Here is a 20782-nt window from a genome sequence, read left to right on the forward strand (position 1 = left end):
AACATTGTAAATCAACTATATTTCAATAAAAATTTTTTTTAAATAAAGAATTGCAAAAGAAACAGGTAAAGCAATCAAAATTCATCCATTCACTCAGTGCCTGCCCTATACTGTGCTCCATCCAAATGAATGAGCTACAGTACAAGGATAGTTCGAGACTGCCCTGGTGGTCCAGTGGCTAAGACTGTGCTTCCAATGCAGGGGGTCCATGGGTTTGATTCCTGGCTGGGGGACTAAGATCCCACATAACGTGTGGCAAGGCCAAAAAATAAAATTAAAAAAAAAATTCAAAAGGATACTTATATAATTATGTAAATAAAAGCTACAGCTTCTGGCCTGTGGAAGGGGGAGGGGAGTCAAAGGGATTTAGTGCATTGTGATATGAGGACTGGGTCTTGGAGAACAAGTTCACCAGGTAGGGAGAAAAGGTCAGTGCCAGGAGGGCATGTTCAAAGGTTGAGAGGCAGCAATGGGGGTCGTTTGAGGGCAACTGTTCCGGTGGCTTTGGCTGGAGCACAGAGTACCTAAAGAGAGATGCGGCTGGGGAAGGGTCCCCTGAAGGGAACCTGCCATGTGTGCCGTGGGAAACAGGGGCACTGGAGGACTTCAAGGCAGCCACATGATCCATCTAAAACACGGGGAACTTTTCACAGCACAGAACACGAGTTACAACAGAAGAGCTGGACAAGATATGGGGGATGGTGACCTCACAACCTGTGGAGGTTTCAGCTGACCTTGCTCAACATTTCAGGAGAAAATGGAAAGCTTTAGATAAAAGCTCCCTCATGCGTGCACCCCAAATCTATAAACCTACCTACACACGTGCCCCAGTTTCTTCTTCACTCCCTTTACGACAGAGAAAGTGTCCCCCATCCTTGCAAACACTCAATCTCTGTCTGGATCTCATCAACTCATCTTCTCAAGACCTTGTCTTCTTTCTCTTTCCCTTTCAATAGGATTATTCCCATTAGCATATCAGCATATTCCAGCATCTCAGGGAAACGTTCCCTCCCCTCCAAACCCCCTCCATCTTAGTCACTCTACTCTGAACTTTCTGTCTCTTTAAGGGCAGCTATCTTCAGAGAGACTTCTCCTACCCACCCTCCAGCCACTCCAGCACCACTTTTGCTCTCACCACTTCACTGCCCTACCAAGGCTTCCACTTCGTCAAACCCAATGACAATTTCCTGGTTGCGATCTTACTCAGCTGACAGCGTCACTCAGTGCCTCCTTCTTGAATCACTTTCTTGGTTTTCCACCCACCGTTCTGGTGGCTCCTTTTCAGTCTCCTTTGCCAGCTCAATCCCATCTATCTGACCTTTTAATGTGCCCTTTCATTCTGCTCCTCTTCCGGGAAGGCCTTCGCTCTTACCAAGGCTTCTTCTGGGGTCCTGCTCTACCAACCCTAGGATGTGGCCTTGATACACTAAGATGACTGTGGGGGCCCTGGTCACTTAGATATCACTCCAGCCAACAGAAGAGGAGAGCGAGGGAAGACAAGCCCCTCTTTTAAGGAGACTTTCAGAAGCTGCATGTACACCTTCCATTTTTATTGGCCAGAATGCAGTCATATGACAACAGCTGGCTACACTGAAGGCCCTGTGGACCCAAATGAGCTACAACTGCTACTAGCTTCTTTTTCTGGCATTCAGACTTTTCAAGACCTGGCCTCTGCCTACCTTTACAACATCACTTCACTGGGATGTTTCATAAACACCACAAATTAATAACTCTCCCACTCAAACCACTGATTTAAAAACAACTGATTTTAGGGACTTCCCTGGCAGTCTAGCTAGTCAAGGCTCCGCACTGCCGCCGCAGGGAGCATAGGTTCAACCCCAGATGTGGGAACTAAGATGCTGAATGCTGCACAGCACAGCCCAAAAAAATTTTTAGAAGAATAAAAAAATCAAAAAATAAGTAAAACAACTAATTTTAAAGTGTGTTGAGTTTAATGTGCCTGGTACCATATTTACAAAGAGAATTAAGCTAAGTTACCTGACTTCAAGGAATTACAGTTGATTATTTTTAATAAAGAACTTTATTGCAGGCTACAGCTGCACTGAAGGAGCACCTGACTTTTTTCAGGAGGACACCGGGAAAGACTGCCCTTTAGAAGCAACGTTCAGTTCAGTTCAGTTCAGTTCAGTTGCTCAGTCGTGTCCAACTCTTTGCAACCCCATGAATTGCAGCACACCAGGCCTCCCTGTCCATCACCAACTCCCAGAGTTCACTCAGACTCACATCCATTGAGTCAGTGATGCCATCCAGCCATCCCATCCTCTGTCATCCCCTTCTCCTCTTGCCCCCAATCCCTCCCAGCATCAGAGTCTTTTCCAATGAGTCAACTCTTCACATGAGGTGGCCAAAGTACTGGAGTTTCAGCTTTAGCATCATTCCTTCCAAAGAACACCCAGGGCTGATCTCCTTCAGAATGGACTGGTTGGATCTCCTTGCAGTCCAAGGGACTCTCAAGAGTCTTCTCCAAAACCACAGTTCAAAAGCATCAATTCTTCGGCACTCAGCCTTCTTCACAGTCCAACTCTCACATCCATACATGACCACAGGAAAAACCATAGCCTTGACTAGATGGACCTTTGTTGGCAAAGTAATGTCTCTGCTTTTGAATATGCTATCTAGGTTGGTCATAACTTTCCTTCCAAGGACTAAGCATCTTTTAATTTCACAGCTACAGTCACCATCTGCAGTGATTTTGGAGCCCAAAAAAACAAAGTGTGACACTGTTTCCACTGTTTCCCCATCTGCTTCCCATGAAGTGATGGGACTGGATGCCATGATCTTCGTTTTCTGAATGTTGAGCTTTAAGCCAACTTTTTCACTCTCCACTTTCACTTTCATCAAGAGGCTTTTTAGTTCCTCTTCACTTTCTGCCATAAGGGTGGTGTCATCTGCATATCTGAGGTTATTAATATTTCTCCCGGCAATCTTGATTCCAGCGTTAGCAGAGTCTTAAAGGATGAACGGAAGTCTGTCAGCAGTTCAACTGGGAAACAAGGAATGGTAGAGGGATCTGCTCCCAGATGGGAGAGGGGAGTGAAGGAGAAGAGAATCAAGGCGATCGATAGGTTTTCAGCATTTCTAGCAATGGCACCCCACTCCAGTACTCTTGCCTGGAAAATCCCATGGATGGAGGAGCCTGGTAGGCTGCAGTCCATGGGGTCACGAAGAGTCGGACACTTACTGAGCGACTTCATTTTCACTTTTCACTTTCACGCATTGGAGAAGGAAATGGCAACCCACTCCATGTTCTTGCCTGGAGAATCCCAGGGACAGCAGAGCCTGGTGGGCTGCTGTCTATGGGGTCGCACAGAGTCGGACACAACTGAAGCGACTTAGCAGCAACAGCAGCAGCAGCAGAATGAGTAATTGAACACAGACTAGGGCCATTTAATGACATGGGAGGAGCAAGTATAGAGGGGATGAGAGCTGGTGGGATTCGAGAGTCCCACTTTAGTCATGGTATACTTGAGGTTGTAAGTGCATACAACTGGCCTGTCCACCTGGACTTGCTGATTCCCAAAGGAGGAGAAATGAGCTCTACCTTTGATATTGAACAGCACCGAACCAATGACAGGCACATAGCTAAGAAATGCCATCTGTTTTGCTAAATATATAACAGACTACGTATCTATATTCAGTAATACAATTGTATTTATCCGTATCAGCTTATGAACTCAAAAGGAAGTGATTCTCCATCAATATTCCTCAGTAGCTTGCAAAAGGACAACCAGTATATCTATTTTTCTTGTAAAATAAGCCACGAAAAAATAAAGCTCAATATAATTGTCCTCAGTTAGTAGGACCACCTGGAAGGTGGGGAGAAAACAGCAGAGAGCACGAGCTTCACCAATGTCTGGGCAATGCTGATGTGCTGATGTGAACATAACATGCCTTCCTTCATCAGATAAACTAATCTCACCATCTCCAAACCACTCTAGTGTGTTGGAAAGAACAGCAACAGCGAAGGGTCCTTCTCTAACACATTTAGGAACACTCTTCTAGTGCAGAGTTCTCTACTCTTAGACCTTGGGGGAGACAGAAGGAATGCTGGGTTATTACTTGGGATGCAGGTTTTCATCCCAGCTCTGTCACTTTGAGTGACCTTTGCATGCATGTATGTTAAGCTGCTTCAGTCACGTCCAACTCTTTGCAACCCTAGGAACCACAGCACCCCAGGCTCCTCTGTCCATGGGGTTCTCTAGGCAAAGAAGACTGGAATGGGTTGCCATGCCCTCCTCCAGGGGATCTTCCCAACCCAGGGATCAAGCCTGCGACTCTTTGGTCTCCTGCATTGGCAGGTGGGGTTTTTTACCACTAGCATGCCCTGGGAAGCACATGAATAACTCTGAGCAAGTTATTTAGCCTTTTTGGCTACTCCTTCATCTGTATAATGAAGGGGGCCTGACCAAACTGTTTTAGAAATCCCTGCCGTTCCTAAAAGTCTAGACTTAAGGAGGCACCCAACTGTGTGGCTATCAGAGTGTCCTCCTATGTCCACATGTCAGCTCCATAAGGACACTGGGTCTCTTCCTGTCCTCACCTCCTCTCTGGGTCTTCTGTCCTTGGTCCTAAGCCCATCAACATTTGAACTTGATTCTCTTCCATCATAACCATTTCCCTTTCTGCTATTCCTGTCAACTAAACATTATTATGAAAATCTTTCCAAACTTTTTTAGATGAATGAGTATTATGCTCTATGAGAAATGAAAAAAGGAAACTTGTAAATCAAATAAAATTCATCTAAGGGTTAGCGTCAAATTATTTTCTTAATACTGTCAAGAGTAGAAATTTGTGCAATTATAAAATTGTTTGTTCCTAGGGTAAACTGTAAAAATATGAACACCTTCCAAACAACAAGGAAGCCAAAAAAAAAAAAAAGGCTTACACATGGAATTAGATAGTTTTCAGCAATTATTAGCAGTAAACAAAAGACAAATAGGTTAGAGAAACACTGACTACCGTAAAATCAAGCCTCTGTTCTGGCGCAAAGCCTTTCTGTATTCTTAGCCCAATCTGAATGCTTCCTTCTCAGAACTGAATAACTTCTAGCTCTATCACTTATTTGGAAATCGGTTGCCCACTGCCTTGTAAAACCTCTGGCCTTGCGTCATTTAGCTTCTTTATTGCTACTTGTCTTTCATCCCATGTTAGCATCTTGACAGGCCAAACTGCTTGAGGGGAGAGAATGACTTACAGTTCTGTTAACTATAAACTCATTTCCAGCACATTATATACCATTTTCTTCTTAGTAAATATTACCTAGCTACTGCAGAAGTGATGTAAGAGAAGGCTGGATCTGAGAACTTGGGAGACTCCTAAGAGAACCGCCCTGCTCTCTGGCTTGGGAGCTGCGAAATGCTGGGTAAGCTACAAATGTGTGGGCCTCACCTTCCTCAACTAGGAACTAAGTACTTAATCTATTTCATCAGTCCACTGTGCTGCTAGAGCAGGACGGTGATTCTCCCATGACATGGGCAAATAAAAGGTATAGGGAGCGTGCTGTGCCCAGTGGACGACTGGTCCATCCACCTGGACTTGCAATTCCCAGAGAAGGAGATATGGGTTCCACCTTTGATATCAAACAGCACCAAACCAATGACAGGCACAGAGATATGAAACGCCAACAAGGGGAAGCAAGCGTAACTTCCTGAACAACATTTTTATAATGGCAAGACATTTGAAACATTATGTTGGTAGCAATGCAAAAATTTTATGGGAAACTCATCTGATAAAAATACAAGATACAACACTAACCTTCAAAAAATGTCCTACTTGCCATTTTGAGCTATTCCACACAGAGACACACACACCCCTACATTATTCTTCTCAGAGTACTTTTCTCTGTAGTTCATTGGTAAAAATTTAAGACATGATAAACTAAAATGCTATTTATTAAAATACTGCATGAGCTCTGAAATACTACATGAGCTCTGAAATAACACATAAACAATGTATTATTAATAATTTATCTAAAAATCATCTAAAGGTAGTTTATTCTACTAATCCAAAATGTTTTTCACTTTTAAGACTTCATTTTAATAATCATGGCATCCAAGGTATTCAAGATCAATTGCTGGTTAGTTTTACAAAATGGCAGCCAAAGTGAGTCTGAGTGCTGACCGCAGAGGAGAAAGGGCGTGCACACACACTCACAAGCTCCATCGTGCCACCATGCCCTCCCTCTGGAATCCCTGAAACAAGGTACCAACTGTGAGGCAGGGACTACAGTGACCCAAAGAGATGCTCCAGGCCAAGAAGCAGTGTGTGTGGTGGTGCTGAGATTTAATCAACCCAAGGCTGTAGCCCATGTTCCTGTTTAGCTTGGCCCAGGCTCTCTCAGCGTTGCCCAGCTGTTACCCAGCTGCCCCACCGATGCTTATTTACACAGAGCCAGCTTTGTCAAATACACATTCATGAATGTGGTCATTTAACCGGTTGAGACTGGTATGTTTACCATTTGTAATTCGATGGCCCAAAACTGTTTCCCTAGCATGTTTATACGGAGAAGGCAATGGCAACCCGCTCCAGTATTCTTGCCTAGAAAATCCCATGGACGGAGGGGCCTGGTAGGCTGCAGCCCATGTCTGACTGCTGGGAGTCAGACACTACTGAGCGACTTCACTTTCACTTTTCACTTTCATGCATTGGAGAAGGAAATGGCAACCCACTCCAGTGTTATTGCCTGGAGAATCCCAGGGACAGAGAGCCTGGTGGGCTGCCGTCTATGGGGTCGCACAGAGTCGGATACGACTGAAACGACTTAGCAGCAGCAGCAGCAGCAGCATGTTTATAAATAACCACAAGTCACATAACAAAAGTTGTGTTTCTCCTTAACATTTGTAGAATGTCTAATAGTCCTTTAGCAGGGTTTTTGCCCACAAATGCTAAAATTTTCAGTTGGTAAGATTTTCTTCAGTTTTAAAACTGGTGCACACTTTTGCTGATGACTTTGATGGTCCCGTAAGAGGACTGAATGCACGTGTGTGGTAGGATCATAGAGAATGAAGTGCCAGCTCTGTAATCCTTTGGGGGTTTCCCAGTTAAGGAAAGGAAGAAGGGGGACTTCCCTGGTGGTCCAGTGGCTAAGACTCTGAGCTCCCAATACAGAGAAACTGGTTCGATCCCTAGTCAAGGGAACTAGATCCCACATGCCATGATTAAAGATCCCAAATGCAGCAACTAAGGCTCAGTGCACCCAAATAAATAAAAATAAACCTTTTTTTAAAAAGAGGAGGAGGGAAGTAATTTTTAAGAAGGGAACTGGTATACAGTGCAAGGACCGTAAGATTTACAATCAGAAGACATGAGTTTAAATCTGGCCTTTAATAATAAAATCCAGGGCACTTCTCCATTTTCAACTTTTTCTCCTATAGAATGAGGATATCAACAGCACCTAGTTCACAAGATTGTTTTGATGAAACATGCAAATCCAACAGAGCTGCACAATACTCCTGCCAACTGCTCGCAGGTCTCTTAGAGACAGCATTTACATGCCACATACAGTATAAGCTGTTCACTTGTTTAAATATCTGTCTACACCTCTGCGGGCAACTCAAATCCAGGAACTTGATCTCTCTCTGTTTTTAGTCCCACAACCCTGCACAGTGCCTGGCACAAAATCAATAAAACTTTCTAGAATGAGTGATTATGGCTACTAGTTTTATAAGGCAAAACACCTTAGAACAGCTTACCGCTCCATGGTTTCCCATCAGAACTTCCTGCTTTCAGATCCAGTCCCAAAGAGTCAAGGTAAAAACTAAAGGCCGGAGGTACAGAAATGACAGCACACAAGGGTGCAAAACTCTCTCCATTAAAACACATGTCCCCTTCTCGGCATTTGAAGTGTAGAAATGTGACATGCAATCTTATAAAACTTAAGATGCTGAGACCCTCCAATCTCAAACAGCAAGAACTCTAAGTAACTCTGACAGAGATTTTCATACATTGATAACCACATCAGAAGTTTATAATATTCCTAAATTGCAAGTTCTTCACAGTTTCTGAGAACCAAATATACTTTGTGTTAACAGGTGCTAAATGAGAGACTAAGATAACTTCAGAGATATTCTAAGTTCTATTTTTTTTTTTCCAGTAATCAACCTTCTCCTTTGATACCAATCAGAAAGTCAAATCTGCTCATCACCAGCAGCCGTTTTCTAATCACATTTGATGAAACATGCTCATTTTCCTGCCTCAGTCCATTAGAGCTTCTCTGACAGAATACTACAGGCTGGGTGGCTCATAAACAACAGCAATTTCTCAAGGTTCTGGAGACTGGGAAGACTAAGGTTAAGGTGCTGGCAGACTGTTGTTTGGTGAGGGCCTGCTTCCTGGTCCACAGATGGCTGTCTTCATGCTCTGTCACCTCACATGTTGGAAGGGGCAAGGGAGCTCTCTGGGGTTTGTTGTATAAGGGCACTAATCCCACACATAGGGGCTCCACCCTCATGACTTAATCACCAAAGTCCTCACCTCCTAATACCATCACACTGGGAATAAAGTTTCAGCTTGTAGATTTTGGGAGGACACAGTCAATTGATCTCATTTCTCAACACAAAGTGGCTAAAACAAGAGATTAACCCATTTCATATTAGGCATTGAATGGTTATTAAAATAACTGGAGTGGTTTTAATAACTGGAGTAGTTTTCCTTTTTCACATACTGGAAATGATCTAAGCCCAAGACGCATGACCACTATTTACTCAAACATTAATTAAATTCAAAGATACTTTCCTAGACCACTTCTACCTTTTGTGAATTCTTCACATAATTAGACACACAACACACATTTGTTGACCATTTTAAAGGGCACAAAATGGGAACCAGGGCTCGTTCTCAGGGAGCAGACATCCTGTTAAGGATTAATCATTGACTTGCATGAAATGATTTATGAATATTTACTGTTCAGCTTTTAAATGAACACAGGTGAAAATAGATTACTGTTGGAGAAAAGGAATAATCAAGGACAAGGTTCAACATAATAGCTTAACAAAATCTCTTTCCTTTTCCTGGCAGAGAAAGCTGAGATTTTTAAGGGACTAAAGGAGCAAAGAGAGGGAACTCCCTGGTGGTCCAGTGGTCAGGATTCAGCTTTCACTGCCAAGGGGCTGGGTTCAACTCCCCGGTCAGGGAACTAAGAACAACAACAAAAAAAGAAACAAAGAGAAAGGACTGCCACTGAGGGAAGAGGAGACAAAATAATAAAGGAACTGTATTAAAACACAGAATTAAGTCTTTGCGTGTCCCAGGTGGTCCAATGGTTAAGAATCCTTCCTGGAATGCAAGGGACGTGGGTTTGATCCCTGGTTGGAGAACTAAGATCCCATATACCATGGAACTTAGCCCGTGCACCTCAAATAGAATCCAGGTGCTGCAGGAAGATCCTGCATGCCACAACAAAGCCCGGACACAGTCAAATAAATTAAGAAGATCCACTATTTAAAAAGTAAATAAAACACAGAATTAAGAACGTTAAACCTTTGACAGTACACTTTACTATAAAAAGTTTTATCTAAATGGCAAAAAATAATCTCCTCAACCACACTTGAATAAAAGTAAAAGGGGGAAAAAAAAATAACTATACCAAAGATGGTTTCAGGAGTATTCAAACCAACTTCCTGGGTACATATATGCAGGTTCACTTGTCTTATAGTTCAGAGGTTACAGGATCACAGAATTGTACGGGGGGGTTAGGGGGATGGTGGGGGGCACTTTAAACCCAGTGCCCTGCTAGCATGTCCTTGCAAACAGTTACTCTACCTAGGAGTTTAGACCTGCACTGTCCAAAAAAATGGTATCCCCGCTGGCCAAGCATAGTTATTTAAATTAAGACTAAGTTGAATTTAAAACTCACCACATTAGTCACACTAGACATACTTCAAGTGCCCACCAGCCACAGGTAGTCAGTGGCTACTGCACTGGACAGCTCACAATTACTGACCATTTCCACACGGCACAATGTTCTCTTGGACAGCACTGCAGCTTTTCATTCCTTAAAAGATTAAGTTCTGGTCACAAAAGGAGGCCTGGACCTCAGCCCCCAGTTTTGTGATTTTAGACAAGACACTTATAGCCCTGTAAGTTCCAAATGTAAAATTAAAATAATAATCCCTTATCCCAAAAGGCATTATAAAAAAATCAAGTGACCTGATATAAATCCATCTATTCTAATAACTACAAAGTACTAAAGGAAATATAAGGTAGTACAATGAAAGAACACTGAACATATTTAGTCCTTCAAGGGTCTCACAGCCTATTAGGGAGACAAATATGAAACAATTACAATATATCATGTGAAAAATATATCCAAAGTATACATAAAAGTGTAGTTGAACCTGGTAAATATTTCTATTATAACAAGAAGTCAAAATTAGTTAAACTAAGTTTTACCTCTTTATTTTGGTAAAATTTAATTGTCCTAAAAAAGTTTAGTGAAATGAGACAAGAAGTTTTACAAAATATCTGCTTGTGATGCTTACTGCAACTCACCTCCACCAACAACTGAATTTTAATCTCATACTGTTACTTGGATAAAAACATTTTTTAAAATTCACCAAGCAGAGTTCTCTTTTTACGAGTTTGCTTTGCAAAGAAGTCACAAATTAGGCAAGAAGGTTACATATTTTTAAATAGCTGTGAAAGTGAAAGTGAAGTCACTCAGTCGTGTCCGACTCTTAGCGACCCCATGGACTGCAGCCCACCAGGCTCCTCCGTCCACGGGATTTTCCAGGCAAGAGTACTGGAGTGGGGTGCCATTGCCTTCTCCAATGCATGAAAGTGAAAAGTGAAAGTGAAGTCACTCGGTCGTGTCCGACTCTTAGCGACCCCATGGACTGCAACCCACCAGACTCCTCCGTCCATGGGATTTTCCAGGCAAGAGTACTGGAGTGGGGTGCCACTTAAACGGCTGTAAAGTCATTTAAAAAACCCTTTCCTGAGGAGCAATTAGCAATATGATTCAAATGAACAAAGAAATGCTCCTGTCTTTTGTTCTGGCTAATTCCACTTCTAGAAATACGTGCCAGGATAATCAACATAGGTGTACCCAGAGACTTCTGTATAAATATGATGATAATCACTATTACTTATATAAATAAAACCTGAAGATAGTTTTAATAATTAATAGGTAATTGGGTAAGTAAGTTAAGGTACAGTCACACAAATATTACGAAGCTATTAAAAATTATGCAGGTCTTAAACTGCTAAAAATTAGTAACTTAATTCAGTCAATGAGTGGATATTATGTGGCACCATTCCAAATTCTGACACACAGCAACAACCAAAACAAAAGGTCTTCCTTTATGGAACATACAGACTAGTTAAATGGTGAAATGTCTGATAAAATATTATGTGAAAAAAACAACAACCAAAACTATCATCCTGGAACAGAATCTCAGCAAAACAGCAGAGTGGCAACTCCAATTTCTCATCCTCTCAGAAACACTGAAAAACAGGCAGAAACTCCAGAACAAGAAAAGACAAATAGTGTATGAAATATCCATTACATGAAATGTCCAGAATAGGCAAATCCATAAAGACAGGAAGTGACTAAAGGTTACCAGGGCCCAAGGGGAGAATCCAGAGTTACTACTCACTACTAAGTTTCTGTTTGGGGTCCTGGATACCTTTTGCAAACAGACAGTGGTAACAATTACACAACAAAGTAAATGTAATGAATGCCATGGAGTTGTTGATACACTTAAAAATTATTTAAATGGGACTTCCCTGGTGGTTCAGTGGCTAAGACTCCAGACTCCCAATCCAGGTGGCCTGTGTGATCCCAGGTCAGGGAACTAGATCTACTGCAACTAAGACCCTGTGCAGCCAAACAAATAATTTTAAAAATCATTAAAATGCAAATTTTGTTGTTTGTGCTTTACCACACGATTTTGGAAATCACTACAATACTCCTCCCAAAGGAGTAATAAAGGAACATTATGAACAATTCTATGATCATAGACTTGATAACTTAGATGAAATGGACCAAATACTTGAAAGATACAATCTACCAAAGCTCAAACAAGGAGAAATATATAATCTAAATAGCCTCTACTTATTAAATAATTTGAATCAATAAGTAATAACCTTCCAAATCAGAAAGCAACAGGCCCAGATGGGTTCACTGGTGAATTCTACCAAACATTCAAGGAAGAAATGACACCAATTCTCTACAATTTCTTCCAGAAAAACAGAACCAGCGTGAATACCTTCTAATTCATTCTATAAGGAAAACTACAAACTGATAACTTTCAAGAATATAGATGTGAAAATCTGTTATGAAATAAAATCTAACAATGCAGAAAAAGAATCATATAATATAACCAAGTGGGATTTATTCTAGATACATGTTTTTGAATGCTGGTTCAACATCTGAAAATCAATTAAAATCAATTAAAATCAATCAATTAATCCATCATATTCATAGGTAAAAGAAGAAAAATCTTATGATCCTATCAATATATATAGGAAGAGTATTTGACCCATTTTTGAATTTTGACCCAAAATTCAAAACCCATTTTTTATTTAAAATAAATAAAAACCTCAGCAAATTAGGAATAGAAAGAAACTTCAACTAGGGTATTTTCAGGTGAAATTAGACTAGTAAAGCAGCTTGCCCTCCTTCCTAATGTAGATGAACCTCATCTAATCAGTTGATGGCCTAAATAGAACAAAAAAGCTGAGTATGAGAGAATATCCTCTGATCTGAGTGCACTGAGCCATAACACCAGTTTTCCTGCCTTCAAACTTGAACTGAAACATCAGCTCTCCCTGGGTCTCTGTGCAGCCAACTTTCAGGTAGGAACTACACCATTGGCTTCTCTGGTTCCTGGGTCTTTTGGACTTGGACTGGAGCTACATCCCTGCCTCTCCTGGGTCTCCAGTTTTGCTAATGCAGATCCTGGAGACCTGTCAGCCTCCACAATCCTGTGAGTCAATTCCATATAATAAGTCTATTTCCATACACACACACACACACGTGCCCACGAGCATGCATGTACATATATACATACATACATCCTACTGGTTTCATTTCTCTGAAGATCCCTAACATAATTACATATCAACTAATATCAACTAAACCTATATATTTTCCATTAAGGTTCACTTTGGACACTGATCACTCAGGGGACCTTTCCATGTTTAGATACTAGGAAGAAAGAATCTCTCTGCATTCCACCTCTTAGTGCCAGGCTCTATTCCAGGGGCTGAGGATACAGTGGTGAATAAGACAGAAACCCTCCTCCCACAGAGCCTACATACTAGAGAGCGGAGAGAGAGAGATGAGACATTAAATACACACATAAACATTTTCAGACTGAAACTAAGTACTATTTTAAAAAAGAAGAACATGGGACTATAAACAGCAGTGACCTAGGAAAAGAGGCTGCTCTAGGCTGGGTGGTGGGAAAGGCCCATCCAAGAAGGAGTTTCTGAGCTGAGACATATGGAACATGGGGGTCTGTGGACAGTGCTCCACAGGCTGACAACAGTGCCAAGGTCCTAAGAGGGACACAAATCTGATGTGTTCAAGGAACAAAAGAAGGTGAGTGCCCCCATTCTGCGTCTCAGCCTCAGGTAGGTTTGGGAGTATCTGCCTGGTTTTTGTGCCTTTCACACTGCCCTGAGAAGAACATGCCCAGGCTGGCCCACTGGTCCCAGGAGGATGAAAGATATGTGGAGCAGAGCCAACCAAGCCCAACCTAGAGAAGCCAACTCCCCTCCGATCTACACATCCCAGAGAAGGAATGATTTTCATTTTAAGCCAACTTGGTCCGGTGGTTAATAACCCACCTGCCAACACAGGGGACAGGGGTGCAATCCCACATGCCTTGGGGCAACTAAGCCCATGTTCACAACCACTGGAGCCCGCTGGCCCTAGAGCCTGTGCTCCTCAATAAGAGAAGCCACCACAACGAGAAGCCCGCAACTGGAGTAGCCCCTGCTCACCTCAACTAGAGAAAAGTTTGTGTGCAGCAACAAAGACCCAGTGCGGCCAAAAATAAATAATTTAAAAAGTCGACATACAAAGCCCGCTGACTCTGCACACCACACCCAGTGTGGCAGGACCTCCTGGATCCCTATTACGTCCCACAGTTTCCAGCTCCCAGCTCTCAGCCTGCCAGCAATTCACCATCCGTGTTACCTCAGAACAACCGTTTTAAACACAGATCTGACTCATGGCTCTATTGCTTAAAACCGTTTGAATGGTCCCCATTTTCTTCAGGAGGAATCCAAATTCTTTGGAGTCACTCTACAGGCAAGTTCTAAACCAGCCACTGCCTGCCTCTCCAGCATCACTCCCAGGTACGCTCTACGACCCTTCAGAACTGTCGTGGTCCAGGCGCAGGTTGGAAAAGAGTTTCCAGACATGAGACAGAGAGGAGGGAAATAAGACTGGGAGACACTGTTAGAACAGTGGGCCAGCTCAAGGGAGAACTGACATTGAACAGGGGTCCTTAGTCCACTTTTATACCCAGGATACAACGAGTGGGATAGGGGTCTTGTAGGTCATTTGCTGATTGGATGAGGCACATATACTAGGTGGGGGGTGGAAGAGTAAGGCAAATATCTTCTCCCTATGGGGTAGGAGGGGAGACAAGTTACACTGCTCAGGAGAACCTGAAATCCATTAATAATTACCACATGGGGGAGGGAAGGACGATAAGGGTCTGGTTTTTCTGTTCCTGCATTCCAAGACCCTCCTTGGTTTTATCTGCTCTTTCGTCCTTGGGTCACCACAAGGACCACTTCTGTTCTAGAAGGTGAGAGTTACCTCTCACCCCACATCTTTACACCCCGGGCTTCCTTCACTTAAAAGGGGGCTGGGGAGTAGCAAGGGGGCTCCCCTTTCTTCCCTCAGCCATCTCCTTCACAATTAAGCTCAGATGAAAAACTTCCCCTGACACCCAGGCCTAGCTCTTCGACTTAATTTATCACAATGCATCTTAAGTTTGTTTGCTTGGCTTGACTGGACAGTTAGGTCCTCAACAGCAAAAAAGAAAAGGAACCATCTTTGTGTCTTTAGGCAGTACAGTACCAAGCCCAGGGTGAGTACCTCCACTGATCTCTGCTGAGTGAACGGACTCAGGAAAATTTGGTAAAGAAACTTTATCCAATTTATAATTAGTCAAGAAACAGAAATGAAGTTAATGGAAAGAGGTAATGAAGGGGGGATAAACTAGAACCTAAAAGAAGAAACAATTTTAGGAAGCAATTTTAAAGGGCACAACACAGTTTTTAGTCCGATCACAGAATTCGTTTTGTCTGATCACAAAATCACACCCTCCCCCAGCACAGGGGTGACTTAGATGTAACATTTCTGAAAGATCATTTTTTCCCTTGCTTAATTTAGTGTATGTATGAATCACACGCAGGCTGACTAATCACCTGCTAAAGATACTGCATGTGGATCACGAGACTGAAGTCATCTAAAGACGGTAAGGACTTAAAACGATATATTATGAATATACCTCACCAATCACAGCTACACTTGTTTGTTACATTTCATAAGGAACTAAAATAACATATGTTACTGTAAAGTGCAGGCTGTATTAAACTAATATGGCACTTGCACCCTATGGTTTCATATCAACCACTATAAAGCATACTCGGGTAAAGAAATCACTTGAACTTTTCTAGTCTAAGAAGAGATTAATATTCTCTTCAGTGTGACCTTGGACATCAGCTCAGAAGGTAGGTCCCCTGCTGTCTTACTGAGAGCATTGTAGTCAAGGGAACAACAGCGCTAGGATGTGGCACTTGGCTTTTAATTAGCATTTACTGAGCACCCTGCACCAGGCACTATGCAAGATGCCACATATACTTGAGGCATCACTTTTAAACCACCCTTCCTCACAGGCTCAATCACAATCAGTGAGCAAAAATAAATACTTGTAAATATTCATTCAACCAATATTCACCGAGTACCTATAATTAGGGTATGTGAGGACAAATGAACTTGTCTGTCTTGCTTTGTTATATCCCAAGGTATCAGTGGAGTGTCTGGCACGTAAGGAAACATAAAGGCCAGATGATTCTGCCTCCCAAATCTCTCAAATCTGTCCACTCCTCTCTATCTGCCCTCCACCAGCCGAGTCCAAGCCCCTGACTGACTGCCCTGTTCTTGTTCCCTCTAACTCAGGCTCTCCCAACTTCGGCACTATGACATGTAGGGCCTGACAACTCTTTGCTGTGGGGATTGTCCTGTCCATTACGGGATGTCCAGCATCCCGTAATGGACATCCGGTAATGGACAGGATCCCAGGCAGCATCCCTGGCCTCCACTCCTTAGATGCCAGTGCACGGTACGTAACCTTGAATGGTATCTACCAAGGGCTGGCAACAGGGCACTACCCACTGCACCAACCTCCCCTAGATCACACTTCCTCTTGCTCTCCAGCCTCATGGGCCTTCGCTAACTTCAAGACCTTTGTGCTGTTTCCAAGGTGGGACACAACCAATGTTTGGGGCTGGACCATCTTTGCTTGGGGTGGGGGAGGGTTGGGGGAAGCTGTCCTGTGCATTGTAGAGTGTTATCAACATCTCTAGCCTCTACTCGCTACATGCCCCGGTCAGGACAACCCAAAATACCTCCAGACTTTGCCAAATGCCTCAGAGGGTGGGGGTGAGGCAGCAACATCATTCCCAGCTAAGAACCAATGGCCTAGAGCAGACTTGCTCACCTCGGTCCTCTGCCTCAGTAATTCTGACCCTTCTGAGCTCCAATGACATCAAGAAAGCTTCTCCTGACCCAGCCACTGCAGGGTAGGTTCTCCTGAGGGTCTCTCTCACAATAATCTCCCCTTCTAGCACTTTTCGCAATTGTAAATAAATCGCATTTAATGTCTTACTGCACAACCAGGATATAAACTCCTTGTCTGCAGGAACCTGGGGGTTTTGTTCACTGCTCTATACCCAGGGGCCTGGCACCGTGCTTCAACAGAAATCTTCCTAACTAAATGAATGATTTAAGTGCTTTGCTGGGGCACAGGGATTCCAAAATAACAAAAGATAACATCTTTGAGCCCAGAACACTGAGTGCAGAGACGGCAAATAAGTTTCATCTCCTGGGCAAGTTCAGTCAGTTGGTACCAGCACTGAGAAGTTGTACATCTAAACACATCTCTTCTAAGGCACCAGAATACCAGATACCATATTCCCAAGTGATGTGCAGGACCAAGATTCCAAGTTTCCTAAGGAGGTGGTTGAAAAGTCATCCAAATCACTGCAGCAGGGTTCAGAGGACAGCTTTCAGAAGCTGCTGGCATTCTGTTAATCCTGCTCCACCTCATCTAATGAACAGGCACAGAAACCTCTTTCCCATAGACTCAATTAGGGTCACCAAAGGTGGCAACCTCCGGTTCATGCAGTTGGGTGGCTGCAACATTTGCCTCACATCTGAGATCAGAAAGTGAAAGTTGCTCAGTCGTGTCTGACTCAGTGCGACCCCATAGACTATACAGTCCATGGAATTCTCCAGGCCAGAATACTGGAGGGGGTAGCCTTTCCCTTCTCCAGGGGATCTTCCCAACCCAGGGATGGAACCCAGGTTTCCCGCATTGCAGGCGGATTCTTTACCAACTGAGTTATCAGGGAAGCCCCTTCAGAGATCAGAAAGGGCTACCTCAAAATATGGCACCTTGGCAAACTGAGTACTTCAAGCTGAAGGAAGCTGAGAAACAGCAGATAAAAAGGATTTTCTGACCTTCCCCTGAAGCAGATCATAAAACTTGAGAGGGACCCTCTCTACACAGGAAGGAGAAACCCTTATCTCCAAAGACAGAGGGATGCCACAAGGAATCTGAATGAACAGTCCACGTGTCTCAGAGCTCATACCCTTTTTTGTCCTATCACATTTTCCCGCTAATCTCTACTCTTTGTCAAACCTAGCGTTAGGTCACTCGGGTTTAACTGCTTCTTCAGTCTTCATTTCCTTATGAAGGCTCCAATGTCACGTAAACCTTACCTAAAATAAATGTGTATGCTTTTCTCTTGCTGATCCGTCTTTTGTTACAGGACTGAGAACTGAGGAAAGGAGAGAAAAAAGGCATCTTTCCTCTCTTACAAAGGATGAAGGTCTCTTGTGCAAGAGATATGGGCCGTGTACAACAGAGTACTGCGGAGGGTCACTTTAGACCAGGTCTGTGGTCCCCTAGAGCAGCAGGTCCCCTGAGATAAGGCCACAGTGTTGCCAGATTCCTGGGGCTGAGGAAGGAGCAAGCAACAAGCCCAAAGAAAAGGACATTAGCTCTCAGCAGAATAAAAGCAAGTGACGGCGATCAGGGTGGGGTCTCTAAAGCACGCCTTTGAAAGCACTTGAAAGAGAATGAGCTTTGACACCAGCAAATCCCAAAGCAACAATACCTGTTTAGGAAGGGCTTTCCAGCCCTCATTCCCTGTCCTTCATCCCAGTCCTCTAACCCAGAAACCAGTTTCTGGACAGAAAGAGAAAAACAACCCACCATGGCCAAACTGCCTTCTTCAGTCGTTGGCTTTCTACCTGGAGCAGGCCTGGGCCAGGCAGGCAAGAAGCTTCAGCTTCAACAGGCTCAAAGGTCTGTTTGGACATGTGACTGCAGGCTTTTAATGCTGACCTAACACTATGTTTTGTTACCTGAAGCAACCACAGGACTTTTTCTTACTTACGAGTGAGAGAACAGCAGGCTGAGTTAGGCCCACCAGAGGTCTCATCCAGGGGCAGAGGCAGAGCTAACCCTACAGGAAAGGGCAAGTGGGAGATAAAGATACCCACTGGCTGTGCTCACCAACACAACAGTCACAGTCAGGAGCCCCCAGCGACAAAGAACTATTCTTTCCCAGTGGAATTCCACCTTCTCATAACAGATCTTCAGGAGATGGGCCCCCACTTCACAGGAGGAATCAGATGGGTCAAAAAGCAATCTCTTCCTTCTTCCAAGGTATCTGTTAGGGGTAGCTCTATGATCCAACTGAGGTCAGTTCCTGGAAAGGTTTGTTGAGGTCTTGGAGCAAGTTCTTCCTCTATGTTCCGAGAAAGCTCATGAGCCAGAAGAATCCCACATCATTTAAAGGCTTATTCTGCAGTCATGTCTGGAGGCAGTGAGGAGAAAGCACCAGGAGGAGGAAGCACCCTGTGTCACAGGGAGGTACAGGGACATGGCTGGGACACGGCTGCAGGCAGCCAGGAGGAGGTATGCAGCCGGGCCTGGCAGCAAGGCACTGGAGACGGGGAGCTGTTACAGGAAGAAGCCAATTCTGACTCCATGTTGGAAAGTGTTTCTTTGACTTGCTTTTAGTTGCTGCTGTTATTATAATCATAAAGGCCTGTCTCAAAGGACCCTGCCCCTGGGCCTGGCTGTTAGAGTGCCTTTGTTCAACTCACAAAGAGATAAATCTGACCCCGCCCACCTGTGAATGGCCACAAAAAAAGAAAAGATTAACACATCCCTGTCCGTAGACTGGCACTTCCTTGAGATGTTTTGCAAGACTGAAGACCCTTTCCACTTCACTTCCTCCCTGCCTCTCCCTCCCTATTCTGCCTTTTGACTTCAGTTCCCCATTGCTTCTCTCTCTCTGGCTCTGTAAAAGAACCCGCATCCAGACCCCAACAAGATGGTTATTTTGAGTCTGCCATCTTCTCAGTCGGCCGGCTTTCCAAATAGTTGTATTCCTTGCCTCAATAGCTTGTCTCTCAGATTCACTGGCCTATCAAGTGGTGAGCAGAGCAAGCCTGAACTTGGTAACAGAGTCACAAGCATCAGGATGGGGGTCTGAAACATGACAACTCCGCCCAGGATAAGACGGCCAAGGAGCAAACCCTGGGGAGACCCAGCATTAAAGCCTGAGAAAGAACAGTGATGGAGAAGGAGAACGGGCGTCGGCGGGGAAGGGGGGTGGTCTTCTTGAAGAAAGAGGGAGTGAGCATTTCTATATGCAGGGGGTGACAGATGCTGCAAAAAGGTTGGGTTAAGTTTTTCTCTCTTAATTTCCTACTTAATGTCATTAATAAGGTCAACACTATTTAGACTTCAAGAGTCAATCAAATTGAATACAACTATTACCCACTAAAAATATATATTGAATCGTTACTAAAAGATTATGAGGGCACACTGCACTGTGTTTAACAAAACTCCACATTACTATGCCCACCCAAGAATACAAGTTTCACAGATAATAACAACATGATATTAAAAATGAAAAACGGAAACAACCCACTTTCACATCTTCCTAAACAAGGTAAAGGGCTAAAGGCCATCAGCCAGGCTAGGACGTTGCTGCTCTGGCGCTGTTTTGACAGCAGCCTCCTCATCTCCCTCTGGGGAGCCCCTCTCACTTCACCTGGTTTAGTTGAAACTGACAGTCCCACCTATAACCAGAGCCCCAGGGATGATCCAGGTGGTTAACGAGGGCACAAGGGCACCCACTCCCCGGCGAGGCAGGCCGTCCTGGGTCTAGCTGGCACTGATGAGGAAGGTTACTAAATTGGAAGACTAGCTGCTGGAGTTGCTGCCAGCAACCTTGGCTCCCATACGGGGAAGGCCTGTCAGAACTAGACTCACTAAACCCTGCAAAGCAGGAACAAAGAGTACTGATGATAACACTCGAGCACCTCGATCTGATCCTGAAAATACAGAAATTTCACCCTATATTTTTCAATTATAAAAAAAAAATTTTTATAATTTTTTCCTAACCCAGGTCTGAGGTGGGATTCTCTCACTTGCAACCAAGTGCTGCTGGCTAATACCAGTGACATTTTTAAACCCCTAATAATTCAAAAAGAAAA

At 43.7% G+C, this 20782-nt stretch overlaps 1 protein-coding gene across 2 annotated transcripts in view; it reads right to left on the bottom strand.

Moving 5' to 3' along the window:
* The window catches only part of GNPTAB (N-acetylglucosamine-1-phosphate transferase subunits alpha and beta), an 83818-nt gene that overhangs the window by 52630 nt on the left and 10406 nt on the right, over nt 1–20782 (bottom strand). The window lies entirely within an intron of this gene.

This window comes from Bos javanicus, chromosome 5 (genome assembly GCF_032452875.1).
Source record: "Bos javanicus breed banteng chromosome 5, ARS-OSU_banteng_1.0, whole genome shotgun sequence".
NCBI lineage: Eukaryota > Metazoa > Chordata > Mammalia > Artiodactyla > Bovidae > Bos > Bos javanicus.